The sequence below is a fragment of the Pelodiscus sinensis genome, chromosome 9 (genome assembly GCF_052426305.1).
Source record: "Pelodiscus sinensis isolate ZL-2025 chromosome 9, ASM5242630v1, whole genome shotgun sequence".
NCBI lineage: Eukaryota > Metazoa > Chordata > Testudines > Trionychidae > Pelodiscus > Pelodiscus sinensis.
In genome coordinates this window covers 39,602,975-39,616,021 of record NC_143060.1, presented here as the reverse complement: position 1 = coordinate 39,616,021, position 13,047 = coordinate 39,602,975, and the positions used below count along the sequence as shown (strand labels likewise).

Here is a 13,047-nt window from a genome sequence, read left to right as displayed (position 1 = left end):
ATGATGGTCAACACATGTAACTTCTTGTCTTACCTTTATGTTGAATGACTAGATCATAACAGAATACTAGATCATATTCACCAGCAGCCACACACACCACCGAAACACTTACTCGGGAACCCATTCCTGTAACGAACCCCATTGCCAACTCTGTCCACGTATCTATATAAGTGACACCTTCACAGGTCGTAACCACAATAGTCACACCATCAGAGGTCATCCATCTGCACATCCACTAATGTGATATATGCCATCAAATGCCAGCAATGCCCCTCTGCCATGTATATTGGCCAAACAGGACAATCTCTGTGACAAAAGATAAATGGACAAAAATCAGATATCAGGAAAGGAAACACACATAAGCCTGAAGGGGAACACTTTATAACTTCCATGGACAGTCAGTAATAGATTTGAAAGTAACCATCCTTCTACAAAAGAATTTAAAAATCTGATTCCAAAGGGAGACAGCTGAACTGGAGTTCAGTTGCAAATTCAATACAATCAACATAGGATTAAATAAGGCTTTTAACTGGTTAACACACCACAAAGAGTATTTCCTCTATTTTGATATTCACATCTCCACACCAAATGCTATGAATGAGCTACTTTGACCCTGGCATAATTAGCATCATTAATACAATATAAATACCCCTGCCTCTGTAACTTCCAGTCCAATTCATCTGATGAAGTGGTTTTTACCCATGAGAACTTTTGCCCCAATAAATCTGTTAGTCTGTAAGGCTATGCCTAGACTGCATCCCTCTTCGACAGATTTACAGGATCTGTCAAAAAAGGGTAGAAATGTAGCCGTGTTAGTCTGGTGCAGCTGAAACAAAAAACAGGACTGTGTAGCACTTTAAAGACTAACAAGATGGTTTAATAGGTGATGAGCTTTCGTGGGCCAGACCCAATTCCTCAGATCAAATAGGGGAAGAAAATTGTCACAACCATATATACCAAAGGATACAATTACAAAAATGAACACATATGAAAAGGACAAATCAAATTTCAGAACAGAAGGATGATGGGGGGAGAAAGGCGGTAAGTAAATGTCTGTGAGCTAATGATATTAAAGGTGATAATTGGGGATGCTATCTTTGTAATGGCTAAGATAATTAGCGTCTTTATTCAAATGTGCATGTAAAGTGTCAAATTTAAGCATGAATGACAGTTCAGAGGATTCTCTTTGAAGTGAAGTCTTAAAAGGTCTTTGAAGCAGGATGCAGGTAATCAAGTGGTTGAGACAATGTCCTTTTTGGTTGAAATGGCAAGAAACTGTTTTTTCTTTATGATCCTGTCTGATATCTGTTTTGTGGGCATTGATCCTTTGTCGAAGTGTCTGAGACTTTTGTCCAATGTACATAGCAGACGGACACTTTTGGCACATGATAGCATAAATTATATTTCTGGATGCACAGGAATATGTGTTCTTGATCTTATAACTCACTTGGTTGGGTCCAATAATGGTATGAGCAGAGTGAATCTGTGGACAAAGCTGGCAACGGGGTTTGTTGCAAGGGAAGGTACCAGGGTTGGTATTAGTGTGGTATGTCCTGTGGCTGTTGGTATGAATCATCTTAAGGTTAGGTGGTTGTCTATAGGAGACTATGGGTCTGTCATTCATGCTTAAATTCAACACTTTACACGCAAATTTGAATAAAGACGCTAATTATCTTACCCATTACAAATATAGCTTTCCCAATTATCACCTCTAATATCATTAGCTCACAGCCATTTACCTCCCCCCCCATCCCCTCCCTCTATCCCCTATCTGTTCTGAAATTTGATTTGTCCTTTTCATATGTGTTCATTTTTTTAATTGTATCCTTTGGTATATATGGTTGTGACAATTTTCTTCCACTATTTGATCTGAGGAAGTGGGTCTGGTCCACGAAAGCTCATCACCTATTAAACTATCTTGTTAGTCTTTAAAATGCTACACAGTCCTGTTTTTTGTGTCAAAAAAAGGTTTATTTTCGACAGATCCACGTCTAGACTGCATTTTTTCCCCCAAAAAGCTCTGTTTTTAAATCCCTGCTTCATTAGCAGTTTTGACGTGCCTAATCTTCATCTCTCTGTCGACTGAAAGGTGTAGTCTAGACACAGCCTAAGGTGCCTCATTGTTTTTGTAGTTTATATCAGTCAAGGGACAATATAATAGGCTCGTTAATGACCCTGGCCCATATACTTATAAATACAACATTTGCTGCAAGTCATAACGCTTACATAAAAGAAATACATTAAACACTTGTCAAGTCTATGATAGATATGATAGTGAAATATTACTGTTTAGAAACCAAATGCAAGTATATCTGTTAAAACTTGATTTGTCTTTCCCTTTAGTCTTAATGCCATGATTAATAGGAGGGAATTATGGCTTGATAGATTTTGCTAAATATCTGCCATTCTTCTTCAAAAATCTTTAGAAATCTATTTAAAAAAGCTCAGTGTTGGCACAATGATTGATGCTAAAACTGCAGGACAGAATGAATAGCTCAGAATGGCTTTCATCACAGTGTTTTAAGTTTGTTTAAAGTGATGTATTGGTATCTAAAGTCCAAACACAATAAAGTGATGATGCTGTGCAATTTTGCATGGACATTTTAAAATTTGCCGAAATGCATTTTTTCTATTGCCTTTTCTGTAGCATGCAGTTTCATTATTTATATCAATCAGAAAATATATGTATTGTTGGTACTTACAACTTAATACGATTTTAAATGTATTGAAGTTTGTTGTTTTTGATGACTTAGTATTTACTATAATAATCATAACTAGCAATAGTTTGCCTTTGTATTTGTAATAAATAATGACTTTAGCAATGACAGTTTAATTTCTACCAGGTAAAACAGAAGACCTCTTTACTGTTTGAGTTGTAGAATTCTGGGAATATTTTCAGCTTATTCAATAGAAATAAATATCAATACTAACAATTCTGTGTAACTGAAATTGTAAAACAAACAAACAGACAAACCCAAAATAAAACAATATATGCTACAATACAGGCACAGAAGGAATCTTAAATTATTACCAGTAACACAAATGGGCCCTGATTCCGCAAACGTTTAAGTACGTGCAGATATTTATTTACATGAATGCTTAACAAATTGTTTAACTTAGACATGCAACATGTAGCGGTATTAATGTGGGTTGCACATCAGTAGTGCTCCTGTTGCACCATGTAAATGGTTTTTTTTTCCCCATTCCTGAGTGCCTTATTTGTTAAAATCTACCAATTTTAACAATTTTTTTGCATGGAATTAATCGGAGGATAATATATGTGGTTCATAATAAGATAAAGTAATTATGAAGAGGCACACTATTCAGTTTGTTGAGATGAAGACAAATTTGCAATATAACAGGAATGCAAATTAAAATGGAAAAATACATAGGTATGACGTATGTCCCTTTTGTGTTTCTGTACTAATCTGTTCATACTGCAGATAAAATTCACAAACTGTAAAATATTTTTCTTGCATATTTTAAAACACAAAATATGGTACCTCCCCCCTAATACCTTTTCTTTATTCTGCTCTACATCTTTGTAACTCTTTGCCTCATTTTCAATTATATTGTAAGCAAATAAAAAAAGAAAGGTATTTAATAAAAAGGATCTAGATGCTTACAGTTAAATGCAAAAATGAATGTATTATGTTATACTCTTTGTGATATAGAATGTGTATGTTGTGTGCTGTTACCAAGGTAACAATTGCTGCTAGAAAATAGTGTGGAGTAAAAACTTACTGTGATAAATGACAAGAGTGTCAAGAGCTCAGGTTAGAACTTTTGCTTCACAGGTCAAAATTATATTAATGTCTCTCTTTCCCTAGATTTCCTCCTCCTGCCATTACTCAGTTGTTTTAAAATCATGAAAGATTTCTGTTCCTTAGAATACTAGTTATGTGAAACTCTGTGCACTGCGGAATATAGTGCAAGTAAATATAGGTAGAGTTGTGTGAATATGAAACCCATTGAAAGGACTAAAATTTACTTTTTTCTTAATGCTTAAGTACATTTTGTATGTTTGGGGCAAAAGTGAAGTGATATTTATTTGTGTAATGATGAATTAGTAAGAAGTCAAACAAATAATATATTTCTGGATTCAGATTATTGAGTTTTTTTAATTAATTTTTCACTGTTTCAAAGAAAAGGAAGAAAATAAATAGTATTATTATCATTAATAATAATAATAATTAATAATTCTGAATGGAAAAGCAAAAGCTAAATAAAAAGTGGATTACTTCTATATTTTTATGCTCTGCCCTGACACTCCTTCCTCTTTAAGCATATTGTCTATTTTTGGAATATCAGGAAGCAATTGGAAAAGGAGATTTAATAGAATATTTTCCCAGAGGCGAGTTATTTTCAGGTACTTGCTATTAGATAGATTTGTTAGTGGCTTCTTTGGCATTAAGTGTTCACAGGGAAACTGGATTACCATTCTTATACTTACATCACCTCCCGAGGTTACCACTCAAAATGAGAACTGAGCAATCCTCTTAATTTTTTGTCTTGATGAAATCATTTGTCTTTAGGATGTTAGTAAGAATTGCTTTCATTTTTAATGTAAAATCAAGTTGCAATGTAAAAAAGCTGAGTAAAATATAGAATTGTGCAGCTTGTTTGAAGTGATAGGCATGATTTAGTGCCCCAGCACAGGATGTGGACGCAGGGACTTCAGATATCTTAAATCAGCACTCACATAGACTCCCTCTTAGTTCTTGGACAAGTCACTGGATGAAATTTTGACTCCATAATGGGACTTTTGATATTGACTTCAACAAGACTCAGATTTCACCCTATATCTCAATCAACCAACTTGTAAAACAGGTATAACAATATTCATTTAACTATCTGACAGAACTGAGGTTTGTTAACATGTGTAAAATACTCTAAGGAAAAGCAGCATTTGTAGCCAGATATTATTAAAGCTTACAGAATTTGAGTAAACTTAAAAAACAAAAACTGGTCTGGAAGCACTTTATAGACTAACAAAACATATAGACAGTATCATGAGCTTACAGACAACCTCCCAACCTGAAACAAATTTTTTCCGGTAACCATGCTACACAACCACATCATAAGCATCCAGGAACCCAGCCCTGCAATCAGCCACAGTGCCAACTCTGCACACATATTTATACAAGCAAATTCATCGCTGGAGCCAACAACATAAGCTACCAAATCAGGGGATCATTCAACTGAACAGCCGAGAATTTGATCTATGCCATCAAATGCCAGCAATACTCCACTGTTATATAAATTGGACAGACTGGACAGTCCCTACGAGAAAGAATCAATGGACACAAATCAGATATACACAAAGGGAAGATACAGAAACCTGTTGGACAGCACTTCAGTCTATCTAATCACTCTTTAAAAAGATCTCCAGGTGGCTGTCCTGTCACAAACAAATTCTACCAGTCAAATACACAGAGAGGTGTTAGAATTACAGTTCATCCACAAGTTCAGTTCTCATGCTAATGGCCTCAATCAGGATGAGGGATGGCCAGAGCATTACCACCCTAACATTCAATGAAGGTGCGAACAGCTCTTTGTGTAAATTCTTACCTTAGTACCTCCCTATCTATTGCGTTTGATCCTTATTTGCTTTGTTTTAACTACCCAATCTTCAGGTGCTTAAGGATTGCCAGTTCTGCCTTCCAGCTTTTCCCTTTGATATTTTCATAACCTCTGCTCCTTGTTTCCCGTCTCCTCTCCTTTTATTTTCCTTCCCCCCTCTTCTTTCTCCCCTATTTATTTTGGGTCTGCACATCCTAAACTCCAGACTCAGTTTGTCTGAAGAAATGAGCTGTGCCCATGAAAGCTCACAATAGATACCATCTTTATGTTTTGTTAGTCTATAAAGTGATACCAATCCAGTTTTTGGTTTTTAAGTTTATCATGTACAGACTAACTCAGCTACCCCCTGAAGCTTCAGAATTTGAGTAGTCTTTGTGTGAGGCTACTAGCCTCAATTTTATCAACATTTCCTGATGTCCAAAAAGGTGTACAGGATTAGTGATTTAATTTGTGTTGCTCATAATGCTCGTAGATGTGGACCATTGAAAAGTCTTTATTTCCTGGCCCATGTATTGCTGGTAAATTAAACTATTTGAAAGCTTCAGGGGCTAGCTGAGGGTATGTCTACACTACCCTCCTAGTTTGAACTAGCTGGGTAATGTAGGCATACCGCACTTGCAAATGAACCCCGGGATTTGAATTTCCCGGGCTTCATTTGCATAGCGGGGAGCCACCATTTTTAAAACCCTGCTGGTTCGAACCCCGTGCAGCGCGGCTACACGGGGCTCGAACTAGGTAGTTCGGACTAGGCTTCCGAGGTGTACCGGTAGTTCGGAATAGGAAGCCTAGTAGCCGCGCTGCACGGGGTTCAAACCAGCGGGGTTTTAAAAATGGCGGCTCCCCGCTTATGCAAATGAAGCCCGGGAAATTCAAATCCCGGGCTTCATTTGCAAGTGCGGTATGCCTACATTACCCAGCTAGTTCGAACTAGGAGGGTAGTGTAGACATACCCTGAGTTAGTCTGTACAGGATAACTATTTGCTATTTTTTATGTTTATACTATTTGAGTTAGAATAAAATTTTACAACTTCAGGAAGGCTACAGATACCTGTACTTTGTATTTATTTTAATTAAAATTAATCCACATGCTTATTTTACTTTAATTATATATTCAACTGTACCTTAATAACGTGCTACTACCACAATATGCATTCACAAGTGCCTATGACAATTTATTGGAATGTGTGAGGATACTACAATCAGCTCTTAAAATTTGCTGGCTTTATTGACTGGAAAATGTATTTCTTCTTCAAGTGATATCCATGTGGGTGCTCCACTGTTGGTGTCGGGCTCAACCTGGGGCCACAGATCGGAGACTTGCAGAGCAGTATTCAGGTGGTGTGCACATGTGTGTGCAGTAAGCAGCATTCCTGCTTTTGAAGTTAACGCGTACAGCCTGCTTTCCTTCAGTTCCTTCTTTGCTTCCCTCGGCTATAGACGGAGATCAAACACTCTTCTCCTCAGTGCAAAGCAAAGAAGCAGCTTTTGCTGAAAAGCAAATAAGTAGTAGTTTAGTTAGATAGTGTTAAAGTACCCAGTTCTTCTTTCCCTGGTTATACAGTTTAAATAAAAAAAAAAAAAACTTTTCTTTCGTTTAGTTTGTTTATAGTTCAGTTGGACTATCAGTTTACCACAAACTAAAAAACAAAAACAAAAAAAGAGAGATTGAGAAACCAAATGCAGACAGCTCTCTTAATACAGTCATAAGCGGCATAGTCTGCCACCAGGAGACGTGCCAGGCTCTCCTAAAGTCAAGAGATGTGAGAAATGCTGAATCTCTATGCCAGCCTCTGATGGTCACAGCGAATGCATATGCTGTTTGGGGGCATACATGTATCACAAAAATATGTCCATTGTCAAAATCTGATAGCAAGATCTCACAAGGAAAGGGCTCATAATAAGTATGTTGTCCATTGACAAAGCCCTAAACCCCCTATAAAGGGGGCAATACGGGCTTCAACTCATGCCCTTCAACTCGGAAAGTGCGCTTAAAACCCAAACCCTCACCAGCCCGCTCCCTCCAGTCACAAATGAATAAGGGAGATGAACCTGGCATCTCAGGCATGGCAAAATCTTGAGCCTTCTCACTAACAGGCTCAAAAGCATGCTCTAAACAGGCTGTGAAACCAGCTACCCGTGATGCCACTGACATCCTTGGTGCAGTGCGAGTCCACGGTGCAGTGCATGCCCCCTGCGCAGCTTTCACCGCGAGTACAGAGAAATGATAGGGCTAGTTCTAACTGCCCTCCCATACCTCACACTAACCCCAGATCTCCTGAAGTATCAAGTACACCCATGCCTCCACTGTAGGTGCTGGTGGATTTGACAACGGGGCACAACCCCCACAGATAGTCATCAACCCACCACTGATTCTCAATGCACAAAACACAAGCTCCACTAATAACTGACAGGAGAACTAGAACCAGATCCACTGTTGAATCTTCGGCATGACACTGCTCTCTCTCCCCATTATGAATAAGAGGCTTGCTGCCCTCACCATACTCACCTGCTTTATCACAACTTAGTGCCTACCACAGGGATACAAGGAGTGTTTTCCCCTCACAACACTCCTCCCTAGACAGAGAGCATACATCATACAGGTCATACAGGCTACCACATTATCAATAACTCCCCATCACACCCCAACTGGCAGTACTATTCCTGGTATAATAGCTGATGGTCCCTCTACCTCTACTGGTTAACAACACACCTCCAGTGCCCCTCCTTCACCTGCACAGAGGTCACTACCCTCTACAGTCAGATCCATCACATTCCTCATCTGAGGAGATGGATCTTGAGGAAGGGCAGATTGAGGATGATCCAGCCAGCCAACAATCAGACATGCCACCAAATGATAACCCCTCCTCTGCTTCTGATGAAGCAGTTATCCCAAATGATCCAACACCTAGTGACAACCTCAAAAAAAGCCAGGACTTACTCAAAAGAATGGCTGTCAGTCAGGAGGTCGTCTTACCAGAGGTGCAGGAAAAACACATCAGGCTGTGAAAGAACCTTCATACCTCTGCAAAATCCAAAATTACACTGCCTCTAGATGAAGCAATACTTAAAGCAGCTGATGAAGTATGACAAACACCAACAACCCTCCCCAACCAACAAAAGGGCTAATAGAAAGTACAGTATTTTGTCCCATCAAAAGGCACAGACTTTATATACTTACATCCTCAAACTGACCATTTAGTGGTTGATGCTGCGAATCAAAGGTCTAAAAATCCTCAACACAAAACACATACACAGGACAAAGGCCACAAACACCTGGATGTGTTTGGGAGGAAAATGTACTCCTCTTCAATCCTTCAGCTCTGCATAGCCAACTACTCGGCCTTATTTGCCAATCATAATTTCAACAATTATGCAAAACTAACAGAGCTCATGCAGCATCCTACAGATGACAAGAGTCCTATCCTTAAATCAATCATTAAGAGAGATATACTATATCCCGTACAGCTCTACAAATGGCCTTCAATGCTGTAGACACTGAGACAAGAGCTACTGCAACAGCTGTAGCTTCAAGAAGCAGGAGTTCCTAATGATCTCCAGGCCAAAATAGAGGACCTGCCATTCAATAAGGGCAAATTATTTGCTGCAGGGATGGATGAGGCCTTGCATTCCTGCAAAGATTCACGCACCACCTTACGCACAGAGGGGTTGTACACTCCCCCCTACCGAAGGAAGCGTTACACGCTGTACGAAAGACACACACCTTTGGGAGACAATAACAGTATCAACCATTTGAACAAAACCGCTTCTGACCGTGAAACCAATGCAGAAGAGCCCCAAACAACTGTTCTTCTGCGACTCAGATCTCTAGACAGTACATTTGAAAATTTGGTCAAGTGTCTGTCCAATCTCCCCTCCACACCAATGCCAGGTGAGTCCAACACATTCCACCACCGCTTGCATCCCTTTTACAATCAATGGGCAGCAATCACCACAGGTTGGTAGGTTCTAGAAATCATTAGCCATGGATATTCTATTCCTTTCATAGCAATCCCTCCAACCTCCCCATCCTTTCCCTTCCTCTTCAGGGACCCCCTCTCATAAAATATTGCTCCATCAAGAAGTTCAGCACCTTCTCAATATAGGAGTCATAGAACAAGTCCCCGAACAATATGAAGGGAGAGGTTTTTACTCAAACTACTTTCTCACTGAAAAGAAAACAGGGGTTGGAGGCCTGTCTTAGCCCTCCATCAGTTAAACAAATACCTTTGCAAGCAATGCTTCCAAATGGTTACACATGCCATGATAATTCCCACATTGGACAGGGGGGCTGGTTTGCAGCCCTTGACTTCCAAGATATATATTTCCACATCACAATACATCCCGCGCACATATGTTCCCTATGCTTTACAGTAGCATCAGATCATTTTCAGTACAGAGTCCTTCCAGTCAGACTCTTCTCTGCCCCCAGAGTTTTCTCCAAGACGCTGCCAGTTGCAGCAGCGCATCTCAGATGAAATGGTATCACAATCTTCCCTTATTTGGATGATTGTCTCATCTGAGGTCTCTCTCAACAGACCGCAAGGGACATGATCAGATTCACAAAGGCCTTCCTTCAGTCTCTAGGTTTCATTATCAACCAGAAATCCACACTATGCCCGACACACTCCCTAGTGTTCAGAGGGGCTCGCATAGATTCCAAAACAGCATGCTCCTGTCTCCCTAATCACTGTTTTGACAATATAAGAAGCCTGGTCATGATCATAACCACGAACCCAACAGTCTCCATCCTAACTTGCTTCAAAGTCATGGGTCATATGTCAGCCACCACTGTGTTGTCCCACATGCCAAACTGAGCTTTCGATGTTTCCAACACTGGATTTTCTCAATTTATGCACCAACCACCTGCCACGTCCACAGACATGCTTCACCTCCAAAAGTCCTTACTTCCTTACAATGATGGACCCAGGCACAGAACCTCTACAAAGGGGTACCCTTCCACCAGGATCAACCATCCAAACAGATCACTAAAGATGCCTCACTGATAGGTTGGGGTACATACTTCCAACAACAATTGCGCAAGGGAAGTGGTCTAAAGACGAGTCCACATCAATCTGCTCGAGCTTTGAGTAGTTCACAATACAAACAAGCACTTCCTTCCACATATTTGAAACTCTTCAGTGCATATCCTCACCAACAATATGACTACTATGTTTTACATCAACCGCCAAGGCAATGCGAAATCTCATTTGCCTATGTGCAGAGGCGATTCAGCTTTGGAATTGGTGCATCTGGCCCAAAATAACCATCATGGCAGCATACCTACCTGGGGACCCAAGAATATCCTGGCTGATATCCTCAGCCACAACTTTCTCACAGAACACGAATGGGAACTTCATGGTCAGATTACCCACGAGCTGTTCCAATGCTGGGGTCGACTGCAAATAGACTTTTTCACAACCAGACAAAACTCCAATTGCCCCCAATACTGTTTGAGAGTGGGCATAGAATGTGGTTCCCGGGGAGATGCAATGCTCCTCCCATGGGGGGTTCACCTATTATGTGCCTTCCCTCCTATCCCTCACATCCCCAGAGTTCTCTGAAAGACACAGGCAGATGGGACCCGTGTAATTCTAATAGCCCCAGCATGGCCTCCCATGGTTCCATATCTTTATCAACTGTCTCTATACACTCCCTGCCTGCTTCCAACCCGCCCGGATCTTCTCTCCCAGAACAAGAGTGCGATACTTCATTCCCAGCCACAAACACTACACCTGACGGCATGATACCTATCTGGTTCTTGGAAGTGGAGCAACAGTGCTCCCAACAACTGAGAAATGTCTTACTGCATACCAGGAGACAAACGACACGCAAGACTTACCTGTACAAGTAACAATAGTTTACACAGTGGTGCACACAGTGGGGAATCCAACCATCTATGGCTCCATTCCTACTGGAATACATACTTTTCACCTGAAACAACAAAATGTATCCCTTTTATCACTCCAGTTCACATGGCTGCAATTACGGCCTTCCATCCCACACCTCCATTGATGGGTTCTTTATATTTCTCCACCCCATCTTGAAGAGATTTTGGAAAGGTCTACAGAACCTTCACCCACCAAGTACACTCATACCCCACACGTGGGACTTATAATTGGTCCTCCACTCACTCACAAAACCACCCTTTGAACCAATGACAACTTCATTTCTTACCTTTCTCACCATGAAAACATTGTTCCTTCTGGCAATCACATCCACAAACAGGGTTAGTGAACTTGCAGCTCTCACAGCCTCACCTCCATATACGACCTTCACAGGCAAAAAGTTGTTCTATGGCTCTGTCCCTCCTTCTTATCCAAAGTTGGTTCTGAATTTCATATCAATGAACCAATAGTCCTTCCCACCTTCTATCCAAAACCACATTGCTCCAGGGAAGAAGCCACTTTAGATGTCAGAAGGGCCATTACTTTCTATCTGGATAGGACTCAGCCTTTTCAACTATCCCAAAGATTTTGGTATCCTTGGCTGAAAAGTCCAAGGGAAAACCACTTTCTTCCCAGCGCATATCAAAACTAATAACATCCTGCATTATCACCTGCCAGAATAGGGCATTACTGATGACTCCCAAAGCCCATTCCATCAGAGCGATGTCAACATCAACTGCCTTCCTCAAGGAAGTCTCACTCCAGGAAAGAAGCAGAGCAGTGACATGGTCGTCCAATCACACCTTCATAAAGCATTACATAATTCCACCATGCTCCATAGCAGATATTGCAGTAAGCACTGCAGTCCTCTCCACAGTCTGTAACAATTAGCTGAAGCCCACCTTCCATGTAAATGGGCACTGCTACATAGTCACAGTGGAGTACCTACGGGGACATCACTCGAAGAAAAAAGAGAAGTTACTCACTCTGTGCAGTAACAATTGTTCTTCGAGATGTGTGTCCTTGGGGGTGCTCCACTACCCGCCCTCCTCCCTGCTTCTTCAGGCAATAATAATCTCCCATGAGGGTGTCAAAGAAGAAACAGAGGAATCAGGTTGTGTGCACTTACTTCAAAGGCAGGAACACCACTCACCGCTCGCACATGCGTATCCTGCCTGAACATTGCTTGAAAGTCTCTGATCCATGATGCTAAGACGAGCCTAACACCAACAGTGGAGCACCCATGGGGACATACAAATTGTTACTGCACTGAGTGAGTATCTTTTCTTTCTTCTTTTTTGAGATGTCCGCTTGGATGCTCCACCTTTGGTCTTGGTGCTAACCTGGTGCCTGGATCAGAGATTTTGAAGCAGCTCCTGAGAGGGCCACACATGCACTGCACCAATCGGTGCACAGCATGCCAGGAGGCATTGCTCATGCATGACCCTCTAGTTCCTTCTCCACCACCTTAGATAGAGATCCGCAGTTCTCTGCTTTCTTCACATTTCTGAAATAGTTTTCATGGTTTCTTAGTTCTTGTCATTACTGCTGTTGTTGGTTTGTTAGCTAGTTAATAATC

The 13,047-nt window shown here is 40.8% G+C and overlaps 1 protein-coding gene across 5 annotated transcripts in view; it reads left to right on the top strand.

Moving 5' to 3' along the window:
• DPYD (dihydropyrimidine dehydrogenase) overlaps positions 1-13,047 on the top strand; it is a 675,852-nt gene that overhangs the window by 278,372 nt on the left and 384,433 nt on the right. The window lies entirely within an intron of this gene.